This window comes from Convolutriloba macropyga, chromosome 4 (assembly GCF_964194025.1).
Source record: "Convolutriloba macropyga chromosome 4, txConMacr16.3, whole genome shotgun sequence".
Classification (NCBI taxonomy): Eukaryota; Metazoa; Xenacoelomorpha; order Acoela; family Convolutidae; genus Convolutriloba; species Convolutriloba macropyga.
This window is the reverse complement of record NC_134471.1, coordinates 33,855,237-33,869,326: the sequence shown is the minus strand read 5'-3', so window position 1 is coordinate 33,869,326 and position 14,090 is coordinate 33,855,237. Positions and strand designations below refer to the sequence as shown.

The 14,090-nt window shown below is 34.7% G+C and overlaps 1 protein-coding gene across 2 annotated transcripts in view; it reads left to right on the top strand.

Moving 5' to 3' along the window:
- Positions 1-14,090, top strand: part of LOC142337630 (uncharacterized) — a 448,376-nt gene that overhangs the window by 40,046 nt on the left and 394,240 nt on the right. The window lies entirely within an intron of this gene.

Below are 14,090 nucleotides of genomic sequence, written 5' to 3'. Positions count from 1 at the left end.
TACAATACTCGACAATTAACAGATTAGAGGTATCAATTTAAACATTAAAAAAAAAGATTGTATAAAACAAGAAATTGAATTTTTTTGACTTTTAAACCAAAAAATAAAACCGATACTATCTAAATAATTGTGATAAAATTAAAAATTTATTACTTTATAGTTTCAAGATATAACAGAGAGTTATCAATTAAGCCATGATCGTCTAACAAACAGTCAACAGTTTTTATCAACACACTATCATATTTTGAGTTTTTAAGAGATTGAAATCTGTCCAGAAATGAAGATCCCATCTTTTGTGTGCTTACATTTCTTTGTTCAGTTCGCAGTAGATCTCTCTTGAACTTCTTTCTACTCAATCTTTTTTTTAGGCACACTAGGTAACTTCTCAACAAAATTGTTCTCATAATTGTTTTGTACTGCTGTGTCTAACTGAGTAAAGTTCCGATTCTTCCAAAATATTGCCAAAAAATTGATGTTTATATAATGTATATAAACAATCGACGCTGTAATATAAATAGGAGACATCTTCCAGTTTTTGAAGCAAGTCTTCGATGGAGGAAGAAATGAGAACAATGTGATTTCGACAGGTTTGGACAGAAACTGTCGTGTGAAGCAACAACATATTCACTTGTAAGAATATATGGTCTATAGTCTTTGACAGATACAGATATAAGCAACGCCTTTTCACAATATTTTTTGTAAAAGTGTGGTAAAGCCTGACAAATAACTTCTGCCATTCTGTGAAACTAATTAGTACGTTCAAATAAGGAAATCAATTTCTTCAGAACTTTTATTCCAAAAAGGAAACTTATTTATTATAATTAAAACCAAATCCCAAATAAGGAAATCAACTTATTTATTATAAACGAACTCAAATTCCAAATAAGCAAACCAATGAAATTGTCATGTGCAATTTAAAATCTCATTTGAACTATGAATCAATTCAAGAAACAGCGGATAAAGAAATTTCGGTGTTTTACTTGTTCAAAAAATTTTCATCACAACTTCTCTCTAATGCAACACAGACGTGCAGTACACAAAGGCTCTTTTTCTATAATGATTCAAAAGGTTTCTTTATTGAATATTTCTGACTAGAAATCATTTTATGGAAAAGTATAAATACACAAATTTTTCTCTTCTTTTTCAAAAAATTGTGTGACAACAATGATGTCAGTAGCATTAAAGGAAATTCTGTGTTGTTGAGGGTATTGAAAATTTAAGCAAATCATTTAATCAACGTCTCGCAGCTTACTCAAGTTACGTAAATGTCGCTCTCCAAAGTATCTCCTTTTTACTCGAGCACTCCATCAATGTTTACAAATTCACAACCAAAATGGGTACTGAATCCGTCCCATTTTTTTACGCTGGCTCTCATCCAAACAGATTTGGGAGATTTATTGTGTCCCAAATGTTTAGAAATTGACAAAATTACTCTGAACCAAATTTTCAAGTCTAAAAAAATAAATGTGGAAGTACCAACAACTGAGAATTGGAGATTACGAATCAAAGAACTTTTGTCTCCTGAAGAATGATCTGTTGAATGGAGACTGGGAAATGCGAGAAAATTCAGCTCAATTTGAGAAGAACCCGCAAATGGAAGATGTGCTGGAACAATATCACAAAGCAAGAGAGATCAGCATTGGAAAAAACCGAAGACTCTACGTTACCTTTATACAGTACGTTCAGGACAATCCAGCTTCAGTTTATGTCCAGGTCCGACTATTTTGTCGCAAAGAGAGCAACGAACTCAATCGAGTGACTTACGTTAGCTATAAAATGAAAAAATTCTGATTGAAAATCTTAAAGATTTCTCTAATATTGAACAATGTACATTTCAATAACTACTGCTGCGCAATATTATTTTGTGTTTTTTATATTGAATGATGAATATTTGGTGATTATATGTCTTTGTGTTTCAGTAAACATTTTTTCATTTGAAACTTTCTTCCTCTTAGAATGAGTTGGGATATTGGATGCTCTAGAAATATTTTCTTAAGTCTCAGAGACAAATCAAAAGTTTTTCACGTCAGGTTACTTCACGAGCTTAAAAGATATTCATATGCAGTTCTTGAAGCGCAAAATTTTCCCAATTTGGATATTTTAGACGTAGAGTCCCAAATTTCCGAATTCAAGTGGGTTATTCATTATGGACTGCGCAGAAGAACTCTAACATATCGTTCTGACAAAGAAAAATTTCTTTTTCTCAACCTCGCTGGAACGGATATCAGTGGAGTTTTCTCACAAAGATTGATTTGAAAAAGGAGGATTATAAAAAACTAGTCGATCATGCACCAACCCTTCTTTCTTATATAGAAAACTACAAAAAGACTTGCATTATTTTGGACGAAACAACTCAGAGTTATTGAATATTGTTACTCTGGTAAACATTTTCAATTGTTACGGAAGCATATTTTCAATGTTCCCTACGAACGAAAAACGTAAAAACTGATTTCTAGCAGGTTGTAAAATTTGAGACCGAAATATCGATTTGGACGAAATTGATCAAAAGTTTCCCTACGGAGGAAGAAATGGATATGGAAACTCTCTTTTGGATTTTTCTTAGCTAGATCAAAAAACAACACCAGACGAAGGACCAGGTTATTGTTACATGCTGCCGCATTTACCCAGCTTCTGTCTTCTAGTTCATATAACTGGATTATTCTTCTGTCTCTACAATAAAATTTGTCATCCTCATATTTTTTAAAATACTAGATTGTTAAACATTTGTCAATTATCTCAGCTGAAAAAAAAAGATGACTCTCGTTGTGTTTGATTATGAGTGCTTGGAGGGAGCAGTTGTCAAGGAGCTGGGAATTTTCAAGGACGGAATTTTGTTGGGATATAGATTTCCTTCCACGGAATGACTACAAGCCAACATTTCAAGCAAAGTGGAACAGAAAGAACTTACATGGAAACAACTCGAATAATGGAAAAGTTAATTACTCAGATCTTCCAACAATTATTCATCAACATTGTTCTCCAACAACCGAATAATTTGCGAAAGGATTGGAGAAATGTAAAATCCTATCCAATTATTTGTGTAAGGATGTGGAAAATTTGGACAATTTTGGATGTCCAAAAGCCTCTAAGTTGATTTCGAACGAAGACACTATCTGGGAATGTAGTAACTACCCCTACCGACACAAGAAAACATTGCACTGTGCAGACAAGGAAGTTTATTCTTATGGAACTTGAGTTCTTAATTTTTTGACAAAATTTAGTATTTGTAAAAATATTTATGTACTTTCATTGTAATGTATCAAATTGTCTTTTAATAAATTTTTAAAATCATTTTGTTCTTTTACAAAACAAATTAAAGTTGCTTCAAAAATGAGATAGTTGAACAAATTTTGTCCTAGCGTTACAAAGTTATTCTTCATTTCAATTCTGTCGTTTTTCTTAATTTTGAATATATTTTCCTTTTTTATGTGTTCTGTTATTAATTCTTGTGAAGAGACAGTGTTTTGGTTCTCGCAGTTCTTTGTTTCTTTTTTATGTTTAGAAGCTTATCTCATTTTTTTTATTTGTTTACATCGCAATTCAGTTGGAACATTTTTTCTATCGTCTCAATGATAACGTTTAAATAACTGAGCATACAGATAAAGGATTAAGTTTGAGTAATGTTGTCTTTGATGATGTTAATCAAGAACAACAATCAAGGAAATGTTTTGCACAGACTTGTAATAGGTCTTTAGTCGTTTTTCTGTCCCAAGTTTTTGTTCTTATCGTAATTCTGGCCTGTTTTATAGTACAAATAACATTGGCTACAGCGTGTGAAGAAACAACAGTTTAGATTTTAATCCTTTCTAGAACAGTTGGTTACATTTTACCTTCACTTAAATTATGAACAAAATAATTTCCACAAAAGAACGAATTTTTATTTTATTGGTTGGTCCAAGCGGGTCTGGGAAATCTCATCTTATACATGAATGGTTAACAATTGGAACTTTTCAACCGGAGTTGGACAAAATTTACTATTTCTATCAACATTATCAATCTCTTTATTGTTTATTGTCTAAAAATGTTTAAAACCTTGAGTTTATAGAAGAAGTTGACATTGAGTTTATTCAAAACCTCACGAATAACGGAACAAAGTATCTGTTAAATTTGACGGCTCTTGTGAGGAGATTTTTAGCTCTAAAGATTTCGCTAAAATTGCAACAGCTGGAAGACATAAAAGACTCAGCACAAAATATATCAAACACAATTTATTTCATCAGAGTGGATTAGGAAGAGATTTAGAGTTACAAAAAACTCATTTTGTCTTGTTCAAATCTCCTAGAGATGTACTGCCAATAATCACTCTGAGCCAACAGTTGGGATTAGGTTCACAGTTAAAAGATTGGTATACCAAAGCAACTTCTATTCCTTGTTGTCATTTACTTTTTGATTTAACTCCAAAAACAGTCAACTGTCTTCGATTTTGTACAAATAGTGGATCAATTTCTTCAATTTTTTTCCTTCCACAACATAAACAGCAGACCACATTTTTGAGTGATGAGCACACAACATCTCTATTTTCTGACAACGTTCCAAAGTTATTTGAGGAACTTCAAAAGACCTAAAAAATTGTCCAAAAGAAATTATTCAGTTTCTAAACGAATGCATCGTAAACCTGCTTAGAGGAGAACTGCAAGATATTCAAAAACAAGACGTAATAAAGTATCAAGACGAAATTCATTAGCTTATTCTAAAAAGAACTGGAATAAATAAAAGGAGAGCGATTTTAAGTTCAAGAAAAGGAATAGAACTTACATCAATTTTAACTCCGTCTATCGTTAACCGTCTTTCTTGAAATGGAACAGTTTGTTTTCCTCAGCAGCTTTGCGAACAAAAATTAAATTTAAATGTGTACAAACCGGACAAAAGTGAGGAAAAATTTGACTTCGAAATTTAGAATCTCTTGACAAGGACATCACCACTAACACAAAATCATTCAAAAACCAGTCAGTTGTGAATCAAATACTCAAATGTCCTCAAATCGAGCTGGCCCTCAGTGACTCCATTTTACTGTATGGAAGAGATACAAATGTAGCATTTACCGATTTTATTTACGCCTTTAAGAGAAAAAATATTGAATTTCCTGATATCTGTTACACCATACTTGATGCTACAGGGATAAGTCCGAACAAAATTGTAAACAAGGATGCCAGAGGGAGTTGGATCCCCTTCAAAATCTGAAAAAGCGAAACTTCAACGATTATACAAAGAAGGAAAAGCTGCATTTGGATCGGTTAGAAATCTTCAGAAAGCGAGTGGTTTATCAAAAAGCAAGGTTATTTCCTTTCTCCACGCTAAAAACTCCTATACAAATTACCATCAAGCAACTCGACATTTTAGACGATTACCCGCATTTGCAAAGCGGATAAATGAAATTTGGTGTCTTGATTTACCTTTTATGGACAAATTGTCATAGTTTAATAAAGGAGTAAAGTATTTATTAATCTGCCTTGATGTATTTTCTTGTTTTGTCCGTATTCAACCAATAAAATTAAAGTTTATACAGATGCTGTAGCAGCTTTCAAAAAAACGCTACGAAAAAACAACATCCCACAAAAAAAGTATGGGTTGATCAATGAACAGAGTTTGGTTGCGAATTTCGGAAATTTTGTGGACAAAAAAAAATAAAATTTATTCAACGAGAAGTGAAACAAAAGCTGCCGTAGCCGAGAGAGAGCTATCAAACCTTTGAAAAACATTATTTACCATTTCATGGAAAAGAACGGGCATAGGTACCTTATAAAAATGAGCTCTTTCCTAAATACAATGAATAGTAGGGTAAATAGATCTACAGGTAAAGCTCCAAAGGAGGTAAAAAACAAAGACTTTTTATCAAATTTTTTTACGAAAATCCAATCATGCAATACAAAAAACCTCGGTGTAAAGTAGGGGATAAAATGCGAATTTCGAAATACGATATTCCTTTTAGAAAAGGATACAAGTCACAGTTCTTGAGTGAAATCTTTGAAATTGTAAAGATTGCTACATACAAACCTCCAACATACAACCCCAAGGGAGAGCAGAGTGATGAAATTCTAGAAAAATTTTATGAACAAGAGCTCTCAAAGTGTATCATTTAGTCATGAACTTTTTTACGGTAGAGCCTGTTTCCAACGCATCTTTTGATTGTTATCCAAATAATACATTGAGTTCTTTTTACCAATTTCCTTTCAGAACAGATTAACCTTGAAGGAGAATGGGAGGTGGCAATAACCGAACTCTCATATCCATCTTCGTACCAGAATATTACAGATGGAAAATTTTTCGATCTAGATGTTGCAACTCCAGGTAAAAAACCTTCTGATTATTTTGCAATTGACGCAGGACTATATCCAACAATATCTGATATTGTGAACGAAATGAACAAAAAAATTCAGGAAAGAGAAAATTATGAGAAAACTCCAATCAAATTAAAAGTCAACAGAATCACACAGAGAATATCCCTAAGTCTTCCTAAAGAAAACTCTTTACTAGGTATCTTCAGTACAGATCTCTGTCACGTAGTTGGGTGTGAGGAAGCTGTTTACGGAATGGGAGTTTTTATGAGTGGTGCAGGACCACATTTTCCTATATTTCCTTACTATATTGTTCGAATTCATACTCTGATGATATACAGTGATATTGTTGAACACAATATTGTAGGTGATACAAAAGCCGCGCTTTTGAGATGTATTCCGTTTATTTCTAAAATTCAAAATGGAGTTATAATATCTACTGGACAATATATGAATTATCAAAACATTCCAAATCTACAAATTAAACAAATTCTGAAAAATTCTTTCCACAGCATTAAACTTGAGCTCCGCGGCTCATACGGTGAAAAAGTTCCCTTCAATTCAGTAGGTGTAACAAGAGCTGTATTGATGTTCAGAAGAGCTTCAGACAATCATTTTTCAATTAAAGTTTACAAAAAATGGTTGCAGACAGTGATTTACGTTATTTTCGTGGTTATTCAAGACAAAGGAGGGGAGGATTTGGAGCTTTAGCACAAACAATTGGGAAGACTGCAAATTTTTTTCTGAGACGATATGTTGTGCCAGCAGCTAAAAAATATGATGCTGACTTGATTGAATTAGTTGCGCCAGAAATCGGTAAGGTATTAGCCGGAAGGAAAAAGTTCAAATCTGCAGCCACAGATAACGGAAAGAAAACTTTACGTAAACAGCTAGGAGGAAGAAAGCCTAGAAAACGACGTATTATTCGAAAACGCTCGTCAAAAATCAGTCGATGTCGTCGAACGAGGAGGGATATTTTTTCCAAACTAAAACGATTACCAGATCAATAAATTATAATAATTTCCGTTATGGACACTTTACAAAATCTTGCTTGGAGATTTTTGAAAAAATTCCGGTTTTGGAACCAATTGAGTCCTCCCATATTAAAGTTTATCCCGGTACTTCATTGGATGAAAGCAGCATTAAATTTGAATTTGAAACTGATCAAAGTATTTATCTCGATATGAGAGATATTCATTTACAAATTAAACATGGATTACAAAACGGAAGATTATTTGACGATTTCATGAAAAAAGAGGAGCATGGAAAACCAGATATGGCTATGACTTTCAATGATGTTGATTTAAAATATTTGACTCATATCAACAACTTGTTACGCTTTCTTTTCTCCAACTGCGAAGTGTATTTAAACAATCAAGAAATGTACAACTCTAACGGACTCTATGCCCACAAAGCACTGATATCCAATGAATTGAATGCTTCTACAATGAATAATGAAGGAATTTTGGCTTTTCAAGGATACGAATTTGAGAAAGATCCTATTGATTATGGAAAAAGACCGTTTAAGGATAGGGAAGAAGAGCTTTTGTTGAAAGATGCGGTCTCCTTATATGGTAAACTTGCAAACGACTTATTCCAATGTGAAAAATTATTACTTCCCAATACAAAAAATAGACTCAAATTGATTCGAGTGAGACCAAATTTTTACATGATTTCCTACAATCCCCATGTTTCCCTTAGAGTTCTTGACTGTTCCTTTTTTACGAGACGTGTTGTCGTTAATGAAGTCTATCACCAGACAATCAAGTATCAACTAACACATCAACCAGGTTGCTATAAAATTATGAAGACAATTGCGCGAACATTTATTATTCCTTCTGGACAAAATCAATTTATTCAAAAAAATGTTTTTAATAATACTCCAATCAGACGAATTGCAATAGCAATGAACACTAATTCGCCATTCACAGGAAATTTTCAAGAAAAACCTTTTCATTATCAAAAGTTTGGACTGCGGGAGCTGTGAATTGTTCGAGGGCGGAGGGCTGTTCTTTCAATTGATACAACCAACAATTGTAGAGCTTATGTTACAACAATGAATGCAATGAACTTCAACGAAGAAATTCCTGCGTTACCGAATGATTTCTTTACAGATCAATATGTGCTTGTATTCGATCTCAAGTCACTCCAAGATGCTGGTGAAAATGTTCATTATCCTGAACACTGTGGGGAAAGTGTTCGTTTAGAAATGTCCTTTGAACGTCCGCTAACCAATGTAGACGATCTAATTGTTCTCGGAGAACAAATCTCAACAGTTAAAATTGATCAGTTTTGAGCAGTTGCTAAAAATGTCTGAGGAACTCTGCATTAATCAAGATTTTTTAATTTTATTTTCAATTTTTATGGATTTTATATTATTTCCTTTTGCGTTGGAACATTTGCTGGATGTGTTCTTTCATCACCCAGTTGCAACCCTTTTCATACTATAATATCAAGACAGGGAACGGATAAAAATTGGGGTAGACCTACTCCAAACTTATATGTATACCATATTTGTGCAGTATTCCTGGGACTTTTAATCAACATTATAATCCCTATGTCACCAGTAACAGTGAGGACAGAGTAAGTAAATCTACAGAAGATCTGATACGTACAATTCCCCAATCTAAGGATTGTTGCTTTTTCGAAAAGGACGAGTCATTTGAACTTGATTGTAATATCAGAAATCCCTGTTCCAAAGGAGCTTGCGAATTGAAACAGAAAATTATTTGTCTTGGATAATCAACCTCTTCAACAATCATTGAACCCATTCCTGAGCTAAAATTCGAATACATTGGATCGTTTCCGGCAGATTTCATTCCAAATTTACCCAAATTCAGCTTCGCAATCATTAACACTGCTTCGAGTAAAGAAGTCGGCGAACATTGGATATTGATTGCTCGACTCAACAGAAATTACTATTATGCGGATTCTCTGGCTCACTCAGTAACACATTACAAATTTTTAGGTAAAAAGTACCAAAAAATAATACATCGACTACTTCAGAAGATGCAAAATTTGTGTGGATTCTACGCAGTTTTTGCAGCATTTCAACTATTTAAGTTTTTCCAAACCAATTTGAACAATATTCATTATGCGCACAAATTAAATTTTATAAGCAACTATATGTAGTAGTGTTCATTTTGTATTTAATAAGCTGAAGTTAATAAGTCGATAGTATATGTTTCTCGTAACTACTTCTCGTGAGTTTTCTAATCTTTTTTATCGAACTTTATTAACCACTCCAATAAGTCTACTTTAATGTTCATTGAAATTTATACAATATATTTTAAATGATTGAGTTATTTTGTATTTTGTTGCTCAAAATTTATACTGTGTCTGTCATTTTATACTATTTTAATTCATTTTTTTCTTTTATTTAACATCTTTTTTCAAATAATGTACAAAAAATAATGCATATATGTATGTATTTAGCAAGATGGCGCAGTGGGAGCGGAGCGCGCTTGGCCCATAAACCAGAGGACGGTAGATCAAAATTACCTCTTGCTGTCTTGACTTTTTCCAATTAATAAGCGCGCAAAAGACAATTGTTACATAATTGATTCAAACAATTAGGGGAACAATCTTTGCAATTGCCCGAAAACTTAATAACAAAAATTTAACATGTCACATAATTACCCCTCAGATAATTACAGCAATTAGTTACCCACGCCAATTCTATTGTTCTCAAGTAAAAACTTAAAAATTACACAAAAATTGATATTTTCCCCTCAAAATTCCAGCCAATCAGAAGTGTCTGCCAACTTCCCCCCCCCACATTTGCACCGACTATACTACTTACATATGTCCATGCACAAACACATGCACAAAACCTACACCCTATCTTAATACATGGCTGCGACTAATCTTAATACATGTCGGCGGCTATAACTAATCTTATTACATGTCGCCAGCTATAACTAATCTTTATATATGCCACCGGCTATAACTAATCTTAATACATGTCGCCGGCTATAACTAATCTTAATACATGTCGCTGGCTATAACTAATCTTAATACATGTCGCCGGCTAATACATGCAGATTCTATAACTAATCTTAATATATGCTATCTATACCCTATCTTAATACTTGTGAGAGGTCCCTCAACCCTGGAACTACGCTATACCCTATCTTAATACACGCGGACCTCACCCCCGGAGGGTAGCTCACTATATTACTACTATAGCCTACGTGTGTGTTTGTGTGGGTGCGCGTGTGTGTGGTGTGTGTGTGTGCGTGTCTGTGTGTGTGTGGCATGTGTGTGTGCGTCTGTGTGTGCGTGTCTGTGTGTGGTGCGTGTGTAAGCGTGTGGTGTGTGTGTGTGTTGTTTGTGTGTGTGTGTGTGTGTGTGTGTGGGGTGTGTACATGCGTTTGTGCGTTCGTGCGTGTTTGCGTGTGTGTGTGTGGTGTGTGTGTGTGTGTGTGTGTGTGTGGGTGGGTGGGTGCTTGGTTGGGTGGGTGTGTGTATTCAACACTATCGAGCGCAATTTGAGTCGATTTTGGTAAGCGTGTTTTTTTTCACAATTTCTGCTTGATTGTTTTTACATTTTTCTGGAATAATTTTTGCTCGCCTGAAGGCTCACACTTGACTGTATTATTGCGTACGTGGTATAAATTGTTTTTGGAGCAGTCATATTTTTTTAATCATAGCTTTGTCTTTTCTCATACAGCCAATAAAAAGGGTTTTCTATTAAAAAAAGGGAAGTCTAGGGGTTATGAAACCTAAAAGACAACGTAAGAGTGAAAAGACACCGATGAATCGTTTTTTGCTCTTACGTTGTCTATTAGTTTTCATGACTCCTGGACATTGCTTTTTAATAGAAAGACTTCTTTTTGTTTGTTTTTCTTCCTTTGTCCAAACGTATGGAATGAGTTAGTTTTTTCTCTTTTTCAGATTGTGCGAAAAAGCTACCGGACCGAAATAACAGAGGTTTAGACGCAACCAGCAGAAAAGCAAAAATAGAGCACTGAAAATAGCCAATTAACAGCTAGAAAACTGGCTCTTCTATTTTGGGGATGACTCGTCTCATTCAATCTGGAGCCGACATGGATGTATTAACATGGAGATGGTGCAGCGGACAAAAAACAAGGTTAGAATGAAAAAAATGATCTTGATATGAGGTTTTCAGCCTGATATCACCGGAAATGAATTATTTTACACCAATTAAGCTCCTAATTGGGCCGTTTTTGAGGATCGAAGTTGATAATGATGTTTTGTTTTGGAAGAAAAGTTTTTTGGATGTAAAATACTGAAAAAGCCGAGAACGGACTGGGACTTTTACTGGACTGGGACAGTTCTTGCGATGGGTCGACGAGAATACGTCGAAGAAGAGAATCGCAATGCACATCTGCAAATTACCGAAGGTGATGGAAACGTTAGTTCTGTGCCTATTTTCTAGCGAGAAGATCCCGATTTGACGGATAATGAAAATATCAGCCACCTACTTCTGAACGAAGACCTAGTGCAACAAGTTCCCAGGAAGAAAGTCAAACTGGTTAGGTCATCTCAGCAAGACAATGCATTAACCTCAAGTTTTGTAGAGCAGGAGACTAATCAAGCTGAAGATCAACTTGTCGATGAAAATTTTGTGACTCTTAACCCTGAAGGTGTATCACAATATTTATATGGAGTGGAGAGTGGATCTCAGGTTGCAGACACAAACGTTGGGCATAAAAGTATAATTGTTGAGACGTCTAGCGCCCCTGTATCTGAGCAACCACATAAAGCAAATGTTGACTTTGAGCAGCCAAAAGACACGTCTACGCCTGCCAACAGAAAATAAAAAAGAGCAAAAGCTAATCACCCCGATGAAATCACTGAGATGGAGGTGAGGCGTGCAGATCTAGAAGCATCGACTTCAATCAAGCAAGCAGCTGATAAAATCATAGAAGCGGTTACAATGATTGTCAATTGTATGAGAGATTCAAAACTTGAAACTGAATCGCTTGCAAATCGAAACTATCGAGAAATACAAATGTCATCAAATGCTGTTAAACAGCTTGTTAGTGGAATTTATTTTGTTTGTTTTTGAAAATGGGTGCTCAGATCTCTTTTCACACCATAGCAAAACAGTGGTGGTAGTCGAGCTTAATCAAAATCTAAACCGAATTTTTTTTCAGACTGTCGAAATCGGAAAATTAGGAGTACTTCTAAGAACGCCTAAGAGTTTCGCAAATCAAGATGGTCCATTGCTTCCTATACTGCATGGCCCAGGCAGAGGGGCCGACTTGAGCAAGATTGAGGCAGTGACTGCCAAAATAATTGGCAGAAAGGCCTCAAAATTATTGTGGACAAATTAAGAGCTGAAGACTCATATGCTGTCCCCAAAGATGAAATGCAAAAGTGGCAAAGAACCACGAACTGACTTCTCTTTGATCAGAAAGGAAATTTTCAAGGGTAATGGTAGCCAGAGTTTTTGTTCGATTTTTTAACTGATCATTATAATTACTTCAATTTCTTCTACAAATTGTTCCAAAAATTCAAGAGATGTTCAAGTCTTGGTGGATGTCCAAATGTTTTTAAATTAAACTGCTCTGGTGCAGGGTTGTTTAGTCTTCCTCCGTTGATGTATTGAACCAGAAATTTTGTTCCAAGTTGTTTAAGAAAGCCGTGAAGACGCGTAAGATGAGTGCTAATCTTTTGTAAGATATGTGATGAAATTATTAAAAGCACTGTAAAAAAAAGCGCTTCAAGCCGCTAAAAACATATTTTTCAGCGGATAAACCTAAAATATTTATCCGATTAAAGTGCTGAATAGTGCTGAAATTATGTTAGAGAGATGCTGAAAATTCAGCAGATTAGGCGGATTATTAGGTATGGTTTATCCAAATAAATTTTTTCAGCGGCTGTCAACGCATTTTGTACGTAAATAGTGACGAAATCCTTGCCCCCGATCATTTTATTTATTGTGGATTGAAAAAGCGAAATGCTTGTTTGAAAGTACTCATAACATAGAAATCAACAAAATTGAATTTTTCGAACGTCTTAGGTTTTTTAAAATCTAGCTGTTGGCTAATTTTGGCGTCTGCATCTTTCAGCATTGAATGCTGTAAAAGCGCTGAATTTTTGAAAGATTTCCAGTTTTTAGCGGTGAATTTTTGTAAGAATTGGAGTTTTTAGCGGTGAAAACTTTTTATCACCGCATTCATCTGATTTCGTACAACAGAAACTGCCGTACACGGCTTGGAACCTCCCACATCCTACATGTCAACAACTTCTTATTCCACTGCGCCATCTGTCGCTAATTTTAATAACATTTCATGTGAATTTAGGATAAGCGTTGAATTTAGCGGTGAATATTTGTGATTTTAGTGGTGAAAAAAGTTTTTTCATCGCATCCTGGTAGCTTTCTGCAGGTAGCGATGAAAAATTCTCTTTCACCCCTTAAGCGGCTAAAGAAGATTTTCACCGCTACCAACAGAATGCGGTGAAAAAATTTTTTCAGCGCTGCCAACAGAAGGCGGTAAAAAATTTCATTTTCACCGCTTAAAAGTTTTTTTCACCGCTTTCTTTGCATTGAGCGCAAATCTTCCACTTTTTATTCAAATTCACCGCAAATCTTAAATCTTTTAGCGTTTTTAGCGGTATTAGTGACATAAATCGTGGTTAAATGTGACGATATATTATCACATTTGTCCACGATTTGGTCAAAATTGGCCGAAAAAGGCCAGATATACGTTTTGCGGCATTATCATTTTCTCTAATAGTTGATGTCGTTTTTAATTAATAATATGCAACATTCAAACAAAATGCAGACTTTGAAACGATTTTATTTAGCAATGTGTCAGTCCGCCGCTTTTGTAATAGCTCACG